At 58.0% G+C, this 13,250-nt stretch overlaps 1 protein-coding gene and 1 long non-coding RNA gene across 4 annotated transcripts in view; both read left to right on the forward strand.

The window, feature by feature from the left end:
• LOC123929097 (cilia- and flagella-associated protein 251-like) overlaps nucleotides 1-13,250 on the forward strand; it is a 259,785-nt gene that overhangs the window by 162,665 nt on the left and 83,870 nt on the right. The window lies entirely within an intron of this gene.
• The window catches only part of LOC123929103, a 38,116-nt gene that overhangs the window by 24,154 nt on the left and 712 nt on the right, over nucleotides 1-13,250 (forward strand). The window lies entirely within an intron of this gene.

The raw sequence follows: 13,250 nt of genomic DNA on the forward strand, positions 1-13,250 counted from the left end.
CTGGGAGGCCTGGGAAAGGCAATAGATAAGCTGGGTGTGGGACTCTGGGGCTGGGGACAGGGTTGGGATCTGGCGCTGCCCCAGGAACCTCCATGTGGCTCAGGGGATGGCACTGACTCCTGTGCCCCAGTCCCTGGCCAGCACCGTCTTGAGCTGTCTCAGTCATCACTGAGGCCCACCTCAGGGCAGCCCAGGCCCATATGCCTCATGTGGACAGGTGCAGAGGGAGCCAACACTCCTCCTCCAGGTGGCCTGACCCAAGCCACGGTGTCCAGTTCAGGTGGGGGTTGGGTGGAGGTGGCTGGATGGAAACCAAGGCCACAGCCTTAAACACCAGGAGCAGAAGAGGGAACAAGGGAGCGAGGGAGCTACATCAGTGCACTGTTGTCCCATTTACTCCCTGTTACATCACGGGCCTTAGCCCTCAAAACATCCAGTAAATACTGGTTGCATGGATGGGTGGATGGAGGGATGGATGGCAGGACGAGTGGATAGATGGGTAGAAGGATGAATGGATGGAGGGAAGGATGGAAAGGTGAATGGATGGAAGGATGGACAGATGGACAGAGGGATAGATGGATGGAAGGAAGGAAGAAAGGATGAATAGATGGATGGATGGATGGATGGATGGATGGATGGATGGATGGATGGACGGATGAAAGGAAAGAAGGATGAATGGGTGAATAGACAGATGGATGGAAGGATGCATTGATGGATGGATAAAGGGATGGAAGGGTGGGAGGGTAGATAGATGGAAGGAAGAAGGATGGGTGGATGGATGGATGGAAGGGTAGATGAATGGATGAACAGACGGATGGATAGATGGATGGAAGGAAAGAAGGATGCATGGGTGGATGGATGGATGGATGGATGTAAATGGATGGACGGATGGATGGATCAAAGGAAGATGAATGGGTGGATGGAAGGATAGCTGGAGGAATGGTGAAAGGATGGGTGGATGGATGGATGGGTGGAGGGATAGAAGGAAGGAAAATGGATTTATGGATGGATGGGTGTGTGGATAAGGGGATGGAAGGGTAGAAGGGTGGATTGATGGATAGGTGGAAGATGGATGGGTGGTTGGATGGATGGAAGGATAGATGAATGGATGAACAGAAGGATGGATGGAAGGATGGATGCATGTATGGATGGATGGATAAAGGGAAGGGTGGAAGGATGGATGGATGGATATATGGAGGACGGATGGTGGGTGGAAGGATGGATGATAGATGGTTGGAAGATGGATGAGAAGATAAAGCAATGGATGGGTCCTATAGCTACCATTTATTGAGTACCTACCATGTGCCAGACACTGTGTACCTTTTTTATCTATTTCTTACATTAACTCTGCAAGGTCAGCTTTTATTATCCTGATTCGATATAGAAGACTGCAGTTAAGTGACATGCCTAAGTGCACGCTCCCAGAGGGTGACAGCACAGCATTCGAACCCTGAGAGGAGGATGTCCAGGACTGTGTCCTTCCCACTGAGCCCCACAGCTCTTGCAGACCAGAGCCAAAGTCAGATCACCAGCTCTGTTCAGATGAACTCTGGCCTTCCCTATGTATTTAGATGAATTCTGTCCTATCCCCACAATGTAGCTGACCGTCATCCCCCCATGCCAGGCCCTGTGATGAGCACCAGGAGCACAGAGATGACTATGACCGTGGTCTCTGCCCTGGAGAGATCTGTGTTCTGGATTCAGTCCTGGCCACACAGTGGGGAGTTCTGGGCTTGGGGGATGTTCAGGGGCAGGGAAACCCAAAGGCGTAGACAGATTCCACCTGGTGTCTCCGTGAGACTTCGGTAGCTGAACTGGGTTTTGAGGTGAAAGCCGGAGCCAGGGAGATAAGGGAAATTGGGGAACGGTCAATCCAGGCAGAAGAAATGGCATCTGCACAATCAGAGAGGCCTGAAGCAGACTTTGAATGTGGGCTCCTTACTGGGGGCAGTGATGGGGTGGGGTGGCAGGGACAGGAGATGAGGCAGGAGAGGGGGAAGTTGAGGCCAAGCTATGAAGGGTGTTGAATGTCAGGTCAGGAAGAAAGGAGCCATCAGAGAGGTTTGGAGCTGGGGAGCACTGTGCTCAGGCGTGTGGTAGGGAAGCTCCAGTGGGGGTAAGGATGGTGAGAGGTGGGGACACCTGGTGGGGACATCTGGGTGATTCCAGTGGTGCTTGTAAACCACAGACCTGGGGCAGATTGGGAGGAGATGACCTGCGGAGACCATCTCTGACTTCCCTGTTGCAGAGATGATGAACTCGAGGCTCAGAGAGAGGCAGTAACTGGTTCAGGGTCACATAGCAAGCCAGTAGCTGATGGGCTTTGTAGCAGTTGGGAGGAGACGTCTTTGTCTTTCGTGACTCCTGGGTGGTGAGCAGAAACCAAGTCGTGGCTTCATGGATTGTGGAATCCCAGCACATCTAAGAGGTTTGTGTAAAATGATGCTTGTAATAAATTTTTCCCCTCGAGGACCATGAAGTACAAAAGGAGGGGGTGAGTGCTTCGCAAGGGTTCTAATTATAGCCAAACACAGACCTTTTCAACAATTCAGGCTTCCGGCACTGCCGAGAAAAGAATGGCGTGGAAGACAGCAGCTCCAGGCCCAGATGGCAGAGTGGGTGTGTGGGGGGTTCCGGGACACTGGGACAGGTGAGAGAGCGGGGTGTGGTGTGTTACGGGAGACTGGGACAGGCTGAACAGGATGCTGCAGGTGCACACCCACCCCCCGTCTGCAGGGGACAGTCTGCTCCCTGCCCTGTGTCTTCACCCCTATGCTCCTCCCAGCACACAGCACAGGGCTGGCTCATGCACACCGTCCTTGAGGGGATGTGTCTGTGTGGATTCATACAGAGGTGGCGCACCGAGTCACCCTGCGGTAGTGTGACTCTTCCCTGTTTTCAGAGCAGCTTCATCACTGTTCCATTGAAAAGGAAGTAAGTTAAGGAACTGAAACTTATAAAAACCTAGAATTGTAAAAAAGAAATCACAGCGTGCTGCCCAAACGCCTTCTTCCATTCTCCAGACCTAAAAGACCTGACCTGTGTGTCACCTCCTCCACAAAGCCTTCCTGGATTGCACAGTCTGCCATGCTGCCTGCAGACCAAGACCCACAGCTGCTTTGGGCTCTCAAAAAGATGAGTCTTCAGTCCCTTGCTTGGCTGGCTACGCCCCTGAGAGCAGAGCAGAGAAACAGACATGGTCTCCCACCCAAAGTGTCAGATCTCCCTCAGAGACGCAGCTGGGACCCAGGTGAGGGGGCCTGGCTGGTGCCGCATGCAGGAGAGGAGAGCCTGGCCCCACCCAGCTTCCACCCTGCAGGTGTGTGGTCTCTCCTCGGGCATGAGGCCCCATGGGGCACCGGACTCCCAAGTGTGGGATGTCAACGGTGACGACATGGAGAACGGACTTGCTGGGCCACCAGGGATGGAGACGTGCCCTTCTCTGCCTTCTTCCAAGGCTCTGACAGCAAACATGCCGGTTCCACAGACACATGAGAGGAGGGAGACTGCGTGCTGTCCTCCCCGGAGGTCCTGGATTTCTGCTGAAGTGCCCTTTCTTAGCTTCAAAACAGGATGCCGCCTCCCCGTGTCCCCATGCAGGCTGAGGAATTGCCTTTCTTCGGAATGTTCTTTCCCTGACGTTCCCATCCTGGGGTTTCTCCCAAGAATGTCCACCAGCTGCGTCTGGACACAACACAGGTCGTTCTCTGAGAGGACATTGGAAGGACACTGTCCCCTTGTAGGACGTCACCCCCCTGACCCCGTTGTCCCAGCCCAGAAGGCCGGCCCCCAGCGCTCACCCAGCACTTGCACCCACACACCCCGGGGCATTGTCCTGTGTGAACACCCCAGACTGGGTGACCACTTGGCCTGTGGTCTGGTACTGGTCACTACGCCCTTGTCACTAAGAAATGACCCTGTTGATTTGCTTCAGAGGAATAACAGGAAGGCACCTCTTAAGAAGGAAGGAAGGGCTGGACTGTCCAGTGCGGTGAGGCCAAGCCCCGCGGAGATGCTGGGGAGCTGCTGGGGAGGGGACGTAGAGACCTGGTCGCCTCGCCAGCTCCAGCTCACTGGCCATGGGGCCCAGAGAAGGTGTCCCGCCCTGGATGTGGTCGTAGCACGTCCTTTCCAAGTGGTCCCCTGCCTGCCTCCTCTCTTCCCGCCAGGTTGGTCTCCTAGCTCCTTGTGGGCCTGGACAGGTGTTTGGCCCCTGTCTTGGAGCAGCTGCCTTCTGCTAGTGGGGACTGTGAACAAACCGGGATGGTCCCATGGGCCATGGCCCTGAGTTGGAGTATGCTGTGCTCTGCAGAGAGGCTGCTCCAAAGCCTGGGGGAGTCCAGGGGACTTCCTGGAGGAGGCAGTGTTAGCACTGCCTGGTGAGACTCTGGCCAGCTGTGAGGCCATCCCATCAGGAGACTTCTAGATGCCTGGCACGACCCAGACGGCTCACCCAATGGCAAGGTCATTTCTGGGTGTTACTGTCCTTCAGACACAACATTGTGATAGTTTCCACATAAGGTGATTCAGAAACACATGCATTAATTTCCCTTAAAACTGTCCACTTGTGCTGCTTGGCAGAGCGCAGCCTGGGACCTAAGGAACGGGAGGCAGCGGAGCCTTGCATGGGATCCTGGGCCAGGAGTTCGCAGGAGCTGGAGCGCCAAGATCCCCCGGTCATGGTCCGGCTGCGGGGCTCAGCATGGTCCTGCAATGGAGAATCTAGCACCAGGCGGCCCCATCCTGGCCGAGGAGCAGGCTCCGTGGAAAAGCCCGTGACACTCGGTGTCTCTGAATTCGCTTGTTATGTTCATGTGCTTCACCCCTACCGCACCCGTCTGATGGGTCCCCCGTGTGACACCAGGCGGCCGGGGTCACTGCCGACAGTCTTGGAGGCAGGCGCTCATGGAGGCTCTTGATCCCTGTCCAGGTCACCGACGCAGGCTCCTTTGCCCACAGTGTGTTCCACTGGGATTTGCTCCCATCCCGAGACCGAGCCGTGACTTACAGCGTGTCTGTTACAGCTGTCAGGCTGAGCCTGGTCCCTGAGGCGGTGCCCGTGGGCCTGTCGTCCGATGTCGGCGGGGCTTGGGTACGGGCCAGAGGGAAGGAAGTCAGGGAGGACGGGAGGCCGACAGGGCAGAGCGATTGGCTGGAGTCAGGAGCCCTGCATCCTCCGTCACTGGACCCAGGAGCCCAGCGTGGGTCCAAGGAGGAAGGGCACCATCCGTTGGTGGCATTCAGCAGGGCAGCCATGTGGTTGGTTCTGGAGTCAGGTGGTGGGTGCCCGCCTTGTGACCTCACCTCTGAGCTCTGTTTCCTCCTGTGCAAGGGTTTAGGAAGTAGGCACCTGGCACAGGGTTGTGACGGCACAGTGCCCTCTGCCACTACCGGGCTGTCCTGAGGGCGAGGTGAGCCCGCCACCCAGCACTACTCTGGGTCAGACTGCGTATTGCAGAAACCACAGGGTCTGGTTCCATTCCTGCCACAGAGCCCAGGGCCACGCCGTGGCTGATGGCCACTGCCTGCACCTGCGTCCAGGACATGGGGACGTCGTGGGGCTGGGGGACGTCGTGGGGCTGGGGGGCAGCCGTGCTTGGGGGCTGCTGGCCAGAGACCCCTAGCTGCTACTTGCAGGGACCGACCCAAGTACTCTGAGGCTGAGAAGCCACCTGTACCAGCCAAGGGCTTGTGGATGGGAAAACTGAGGCCCAGCACAGGAAGGGGTGTGTTCCCACGCACCACAGAGAGTCTGGCAGAACTGGGACGGGGACATAGGGCTCCTGGCTCCCTTGGTGTGGGTTCTACCAGTTTCCTCTGCTGCCTTCCTCCTGCACAGGTACTCGGAGCTGTCTTTGCAGCACTCCTGTGACATTCAGCTCTTCTTCTGAATGATATTTAAGCCAGGGGCATTTCTGTCTGGGCCACAGCAGCCTCCATAGGAGTTGGGGTCACCAATTCCTTCACAGATGCAAGCGCAGCCTAAAAGCTAGCTCTGCTCTGTGCAGGCTGATCTGGATGTGGTGGGGCACAGCTGGCCCTGCCTGAGAGGAGTGCAGAAGGCAGGCGTGGGAAGGTTAAGGAAGTACCCAGGAGTGGGGGCAGGGAAAGAACACACGTGAGGTGTGGCCGGAGGCCAGGTGGGGATGGGCACGCAGTCTGCACAGAACGCAGAAGGCTTAACCAGGGGGTGACATCAGAGCCTTCAAGAGGAATGGAGAAACCTTGTGAGATCTGTGGCTGGGGCAGGGCCACAGTGCCTCAGTTTCCCTGGTTGTAAAACAGTGAATAACAATAGCATTGTCATCCCAGCACTGTCATGAGGACTAGAATAGGCGTTTGTAGTATCGAGCACAGGGCTGGCCACCCTAACCCCCAACAAATTATAGTTATTTATGTTACTGGTGTAGCCACAGAGGCTCTCCAAGGTCAACACCGTGGATGGGTTCAGGGTGGAGGGGAGCCGTGGGAAGCTCCAGGGCAGGGGTGGCAGACATGCTGGAAGGGAGAGACAGGCTGGGGCCTGAAGGACGATGCCAGGACCCATGGACACAGAAGTCGTATCTGGAGGAGCCTGCTCCTAATCACAGCTGGCTGGATGGGAAACCATCAGGTCTTCCGTTAGGTGGTGAGCTCCCTGTCACTGGAGGTGTGCGAGTTGATGGTGAGCAGTCACTGGGAAGAGATGCGGAACATGAGTGTGTGGGTGGGTGGGTGGTGGGCACACATCTTCTTGCCTGAATCCGGGCCACACGAGCCCTTCTGTTCCTGATGGTCTGTTCTCTAAAGGCCCGGGGCTGGGCACCCAACGGCTAGCTCAGGCTGGGCTTCCAGCTTCGGGGGAAGCTCAAACAGTCACCAGGCTCCTGCCAGCCTTGTGGGCCTCGGGGATGCTGCCCTGGGCAGGCCGCGGCTCTGGGAACCGAGGGGCAGGTATCAGTCACAGCGCCAGTCACGGGTGTCAGCGCCGGCACTCGGAGCCGCTAATGAGAGCTTTGCTACGCTGTTTTGCCAGGAGAAGGTAATATTGATCAGGACTCCCTGGCCTGGAACTAACCGAATATTCACCCCGAATTGCAGTGGCTGGTGAAGGAGAAGGCCGCGTCTTTCGCTGCTTGTGGGGAAACTGCCACAGTGACGGAGGGAGGAAGGGGAGGATGGAGGAAAAGAGGAGGAGGAAGGGACAGGAGGCAGGGACAGGAACCCAGGCTTTTTTCCGCCCCTGAAAAATGGGATCTGACCAGCCAGCAAACGCCTTGACCTGGAGGCTGGTGCATCCCTTGGGAGGCACCGCACTGACCAGCTCTCCCTGGGTTTGCAGGACTGCGGTTTCCGTGTTATCCTCGGGGATGAGCTGCTATGAATCGCTCCTCTCTGCTCTGTGTCCCTCACCCCCGCTGCAAGCCTGAGACCCTCTATGATGTGCTCACGAGGGATCCTCTTGTTCTGGAGTGCCCTCTCTTGTCTGTGTTCCCGTGGCTGTTCACCGGGGCCAATAGCCTGAGGACAGAAATAAGCCACCCATGCAGGGGTGTGCCCAGAGCCACAGCAATGGCCCAGTGGCAGACGGGCTTCACCCTGGTGCGTGGGAAGAAGGCGGGACTCAGGGATGAGTGGCCTCCCACCCCCCTTCCTGCACCTGCCACAGGCTAGTTCATGTTTGCAGACCTCCCTAAGCTTTCCCACCCTGAACCTGTGCGGCAGTGGGCCCCTTGGCCAGCTGCTCCCTCTATGCTCCTGCCACGGAACTCACCCTGCTTTCTTTGGCCAGAGCAGCCCAGCTCCTGTTCTGCAGTGCCCACTCTGCTCAAGCAGTCCCATGTGTTTGCAGGGAGAGGGCACCCTGCTGCCTTTGTCCCCAGCACTCTGGCAGGTGTTGCCGTAAGAGACTGTGTCTGCCCAAAGGGGCAGCTCTTTCTCACCCGTGCTCCTGGACGGTCCCTTTATTCCATGTGACACATGGGGTAACCCTCACCAGGCACCACTGCCCTTTGCCAAAAGTACTCGGGCGCTCAGCCCATACTCCACGCTGGAGGTCACATGGTCTTCATCTTTTGCCCACCTCAAGCTGGGCCTCCCCACGCATCCTTTCGCACCGAGGGCAGTGATCAGGGTAATTATGAGGAGTAAGGAGCAGCATCAAGTGCATGTTTAAACAGTATCTTTTTTTTAAGAGTGGGTGGAGAGGTTCTCGGCTTGGCTTTCTCTCTTTGTCAGAATTGGGATTGCAGGGTTTGAACTCAGCTCTGGGGAGAAAGCCCAGAGCTTTCTGGGCACCTGCCCCCCATCCCAACCACCTCTGCCCCCAGATGGCTGCTAATGGTGTCTCTATGCTGGGGGCACCTCCCTATCCAGTTGGCGGCCAGGGCCTCCCCTGACTCAAGCTCCCACTCCCCGTGCACCAGGGGACACCCGCCTCCACCCAGCAGACTGCCTCCAGGTTGGCCCTCAGCCCCCTTCTTCCTGTCACCTTCCCTTGGGCGGGGCCCCACCATGAAGCTGGTCCTGTGAAAGTTCACACTCATGAGGCCTTCCCAGGAACGCCAGCGGTGCAGAGTGCTGAGGTGGGAAGGGAAGGCCAACATGGTGTCGGCCCCTGCTCAGCTCAGACCCACCAGGGTACTTAGACCCCAACCCTTGCAGTCAGAGGTTAGGGCACAGCTCACCAACCATGTGCCACGCCACCGTGGGTGCTGTGGAATACTTTAAGTTTTGAGGACCAGACATGGAAAGCTGTCAGACACCACACTCAAGAAAGTTCACAGCTCAGCGTTCGACTGTCCTACATTCCCTTGGATGACGTCATTTCTCTTCCATCTCCCTGCTGGGCAGCAGCTCAAGGGGTGGGAGGGAAGCAAGTTCTGTGTGAAAATCAACGTGGAAAAGGAAACGAGGGTAGTGGTGGTGTCCAGTCCCAGTCTAAGAACTGAAAATCTGTGCAGTGCCCAACAGGCACACATGTCCCATTAGTAAGAAATTGTGGTTATTTATGAATGAAGCAGGAATAGTATTTTTGTTTAATTGCATATATTGTATTTTTAGCCAGCTGCTCAGCCGCTAAGCTGTTAGGATATAAATATTTGTTAAGTTGTTTGGACCTTGTTACTTAATCATGGGAGCTGTTAGGTATTTCTTTTGGGCTCGTAATGCTTGCTGTGAGGAAATTACTGAGCCATCAAGGACTCCTTGAGCTGTGGACCTTCTAGAATCTCAGGGTTAGGGCTGCCCTGGGGGGCTGTCAACTTCCAGGCCTTTCTGGCTGCCCGCAGAAGGGTATTGAGCAGCCCTAGGGTGGCCCTCCAGCCAGGAGGCAGGTCGCACCTGTCGGGAGGAGACCCGTGGGAGCTGGCGTGGGAGCACCCCGGTAAAGGGACCTGAGTGGGGACGGGGAGACGTCGGTTCACGCGGGTTCTGTGCCATCGGTGCTTCGTGGGCGCCCCACAGGGATCTTGTGTGCTGCCATTCTGACTCAGGGGTCCTGGGGTAAGGCCTGAGGGACCCCTGCCTAACATGCTCGCGGGGGTCTGTGGTCCCCACGCGGCTCCCCTTCGGTGCTCACAGAGTCCGTGTCCGTGACAGTTGCGTCAGAGCGCGACGGCCCCGAGCCTGGTTCTGGGGTCCCGTCCATCCTCGGCTTCTGGCAGTGCAGAGCCCCGCCCTGAGTCTCAGGGCATGGCTAGAATCCAAGACTCGGACAGCCGCCTGGGACAAGGAGAGATGCGTGGAGACAGTGCCGGGGGATGCGGACGGGGACCCCACCACCAGAGTGCTGGCCCCGGGGCCTGGATGCGCTGTCCTGGGAAGGCACCGAGCGCCCAGGGCAGCAGACATACCCTGCCCTTCACAGACTGGAAACAGGGCCGGGTCTGGCACAGGGGACCTGAGACCCCAAACCACTGCAAACCCACATTCCAAGGACAGGGGAGCTGATGAGATGCCTCGAAGGGACCGGGGGCCAGCACTTCTCTATGACCTCCCCCAACGGTGCCTGGGACCCCAGGCTCCTTGTGAGCTGCGAGGAGGCAGGGTGCTCCCTTCACACCTTAGGCGGAGTGCTGGCCCCTGTGCGGGGATGCCCTCTCTCTCCAGCACCGTCTCCAGCCCCACAGGTTCTTGCCCGTCATCCTCCTTCCAGCTGCTGTTCTGGTGGGCACAGCTGGGCTGTGCCATGGCAGGGGGCCCCGTCCATGCTCTGAAGGTCTCGTCTGCTCTGGCGGGGAATTCAGCAGGCGCTCTGGCACAGCCTGGAAGTAGGGCTCTGGGCACACCCCTTGGGTGGACTTTTGACTGAAATGCGCTCCCTCCCTCTCCTCCGCCCTCCTCCCCAGAGGCGTGCCCCTCCCCGCCCAAGTTAAGCTGCTCATCTCCTGCCCAGGTGGCCTCGCATGTGAAGACCCTTCTCTTGGCATCCTGGGCACTCTGGGTGATGACCCTGCCACACCCAGTTCCTGATCCTGGAAAGGCAAAGGGGCTTTCGTGGATAGGACTGGGTTTAGGGTCTGGGGATGGGAACTGACCCTGGATGACCTGGGGGATCCTGAGTCCACACGCAGTGTCCCCTCAAGAGTGAGGCAGAAGGAACTTTGGTTGTAGGAGGAAACACATCTATTGAGGCAGGAGGCCGTGCCTGGAGGGGCAGGGAATGGGGCTGTGGAGGTTGGAAAAGGCAGGAAACAGGTCAGGCCAGGGAGGCTGGCCCTGCGGACGCCTGGGTCCAGCCAGCAAGGTTGCTTTGGGATGTCCACCCTCCAGACTACTAGAGAGCAGCGTTTGTGGTCCTGGTCCTTGGGCGGGGTCCTGCTTGGTGCCCCGCGTCCACTGCTGCTACCTCAGGCTCCCAGTCTCATGGACAGCGGTGTGCACCTGCTCTATCCCCCAGCGAGGCAGACACAGTGGACTCAGGGTCTGCTCCACAGCAGGAGTCAGGCCAAGAGGGAGCGTGAGCTCCTGTGCTCCTGCATGGGGACCCAGACGTGGGCATCTGGGTGAGTCATGATGGACATCGTTCTCGGACATGCCCGGTGGGGCGCTGGGAGCCCTGTGCCCACTTCGTGCTGTCATGGACGTCAGCATTCGTCTGCAGTGTAACTGTCGCCCTAGGTGGAGCTCCTTTGTGCAGTACACAACCAGAACAACCACACAGGGTGGTCCTGATGAGCTGCTTGGCATTGGCAAACTGTCTGATCTCTTGAAGCCTCTCTCTCTTCTATAAGATGGGATTAGTGAGAACACACCCTCAGAGTGCTGTCCTGACTCGAGTGGGCTGGAATAAGCCACTAGTAAGCATGCATGGTGTCATCATGGCCATCCATGTCCTGCTCAGAAGGGTAGACCAGGCACGCCTGGCCCAAAGTCACACAGCAGCAAAGGGCAGAGCAGCATGGACTCAGACCTCCAGAGTCTGAGGGACTTCGTGCTTCCTCCCCTCAGCTTCTAGGCAGAGGACGGGACGGGGAGAAGGGCCACCCTGGAGCTCGCCGAGGAGGGGTGGACACCGCATGGACTGGACTGCAGCCACAGGAGAGGAAAATGAAGTGACAGTCCCCGAGCGTGGTCTCTCTTTTTCCAATTCAGCTGCATCTGCCAGCAGCCAGCATCATCATCACAGGCCAGGGGGACCTGATACTTTGGGAACCTCTGTCACCATGACATAAATCTCAGCCCTGGCAGAAACATTCCAAATCACGCTGCGCACTCCCACCCTCATCCTGGGTACGTGCCTGTTATTTGACGAGTTGATTGGGAGGCTTTGCAGCCCTGTGAAGAGAGTTTCCTCCCATCCCATTACGGGTTCGCTCAGCAGGGCGGAACAGCAGGAACAGCCGCAGGGCAGCCAACCCCGTGCCCAGAAGATGACTCACGTCACACCCACGGCTTCACAAAGCACCTGCAGTCACCGTGCGGCTGGTGCCACTGCCCGGGGCGATCCGGGGCCCTGTCTGTGTACCACCTGCACGGCCTGCCCACCCCTGGGCCTTTGCTAACCATCTGCCAGCTTCAGTGCTCCACCCAGCACGTTGCCGGCGTCCCAAGCCAGAGACCCTGGGCCCTCCACTCTCTGGCAGTCATGGGCATGAACGCAGGACAGAGGGAACTGGGAGGACAGAGTGATGGTGTGCGCAGTGCCCCACGGGAACCGAAAAGCCTGACTCACAGGGGCCAGAGCTGGGCTTCCAACCCAGGGAGGGCGGAACCCAAAGCACGAGTCTGTACCCCACACTGCGCCGCCTCCTGGTCGCGGAAGGCTGCAGGTGGAGGAGTGGGTTGGCAGGCCGGCCACCTGTGCGGATGCGCAGTTCCGCTGGACCTGGGGTGTCGGTGCCCTGACGGCCCTGCACCCTCCAGACCCACAGAAGCATAAATGAGCTTTGACGCTGGCCTCGGCTCCCAAAGACCCGTCAGCTCGGGGGAAACTGAGTCATTGTGACCCTTTGTCCTACCGTCACAAGGAAGGCTTTCCCAGAGCATGCTCAGGCTAGCCGGGCAGGCAGTGGTCCCCACCTCCCTGGTGGAGTGCTGGGGACCCAGGGAGCCAGGGCGAGGCCAACTTAGAGTCCGCACACACTCTGAGGGCCCCAGTTGGGGCATGCCTCCCCCCTGATCCTTTTACTCCCCCCCAGGGGTGTTTCCTGGCCCATTATCACACGTGTGCTTGGCTGGGTCTCCGTTTGTCATGGCAAACATTGGGCATGTGGTAATGGTCCCCTAAACCATGGCCAGTTGGGTCTTAATGTCTGTTTAATGACACCTGCTATGAAGGCTCCCATAACGGAGCTCTTAATGGCAGACAAGGTGCTGTTAGACCTCGGACACTTAGCCCACAGCCACAGACAGCTCTCGGATGGTGGGCTGCCTCTCCTGAGGGCCAGAAAGAGGGGCTAGGGGGAGCTCCCTAGAGCCCCCGTTCTGCTGGGCCCCTGAGAGTGGGGGACACAGAAGTGGCTCTGGGGGGATGCGGGCAATACCAGAGCCCATCCCGGTTTCCTTTACAGACCACTGACCCACGCTCAGAGTGAACACTCGGTTTCCCGTGCGGGGCTGGGGGTAAGAAATACCAGGGATGGGGAGCCAGAGACGGGTCCCTCCCTGCCCTCCTGCTCCAGCCTCAACCTCCACACTTGGGTGCGGGGCAGAGACGGCTTGCGAGGGTGCGTGGAGACATCACTGGCTGGCATGTCTGTTCTCAGATGCTCTCTTTGTCCTCACGCCTCCTCCCTTGTAGTACTGAGATGCATTCAGGAAGCTGGCGC

Source organism: Meles meles, chromosome 18 (genome assembly GCF_922984935.1).
Source record: "Meles meles chromosome 18, mMelMel3.1 paternal haplotype, whole genome shotgun sequence".
In the NCBI taxonomy this organism is placed as follows: domain Eukaryota; kingdom Metazoa; phylum Chordata; class Mammalia; order Carnivora; family Mustelidae; genus Meles; species Meles meles.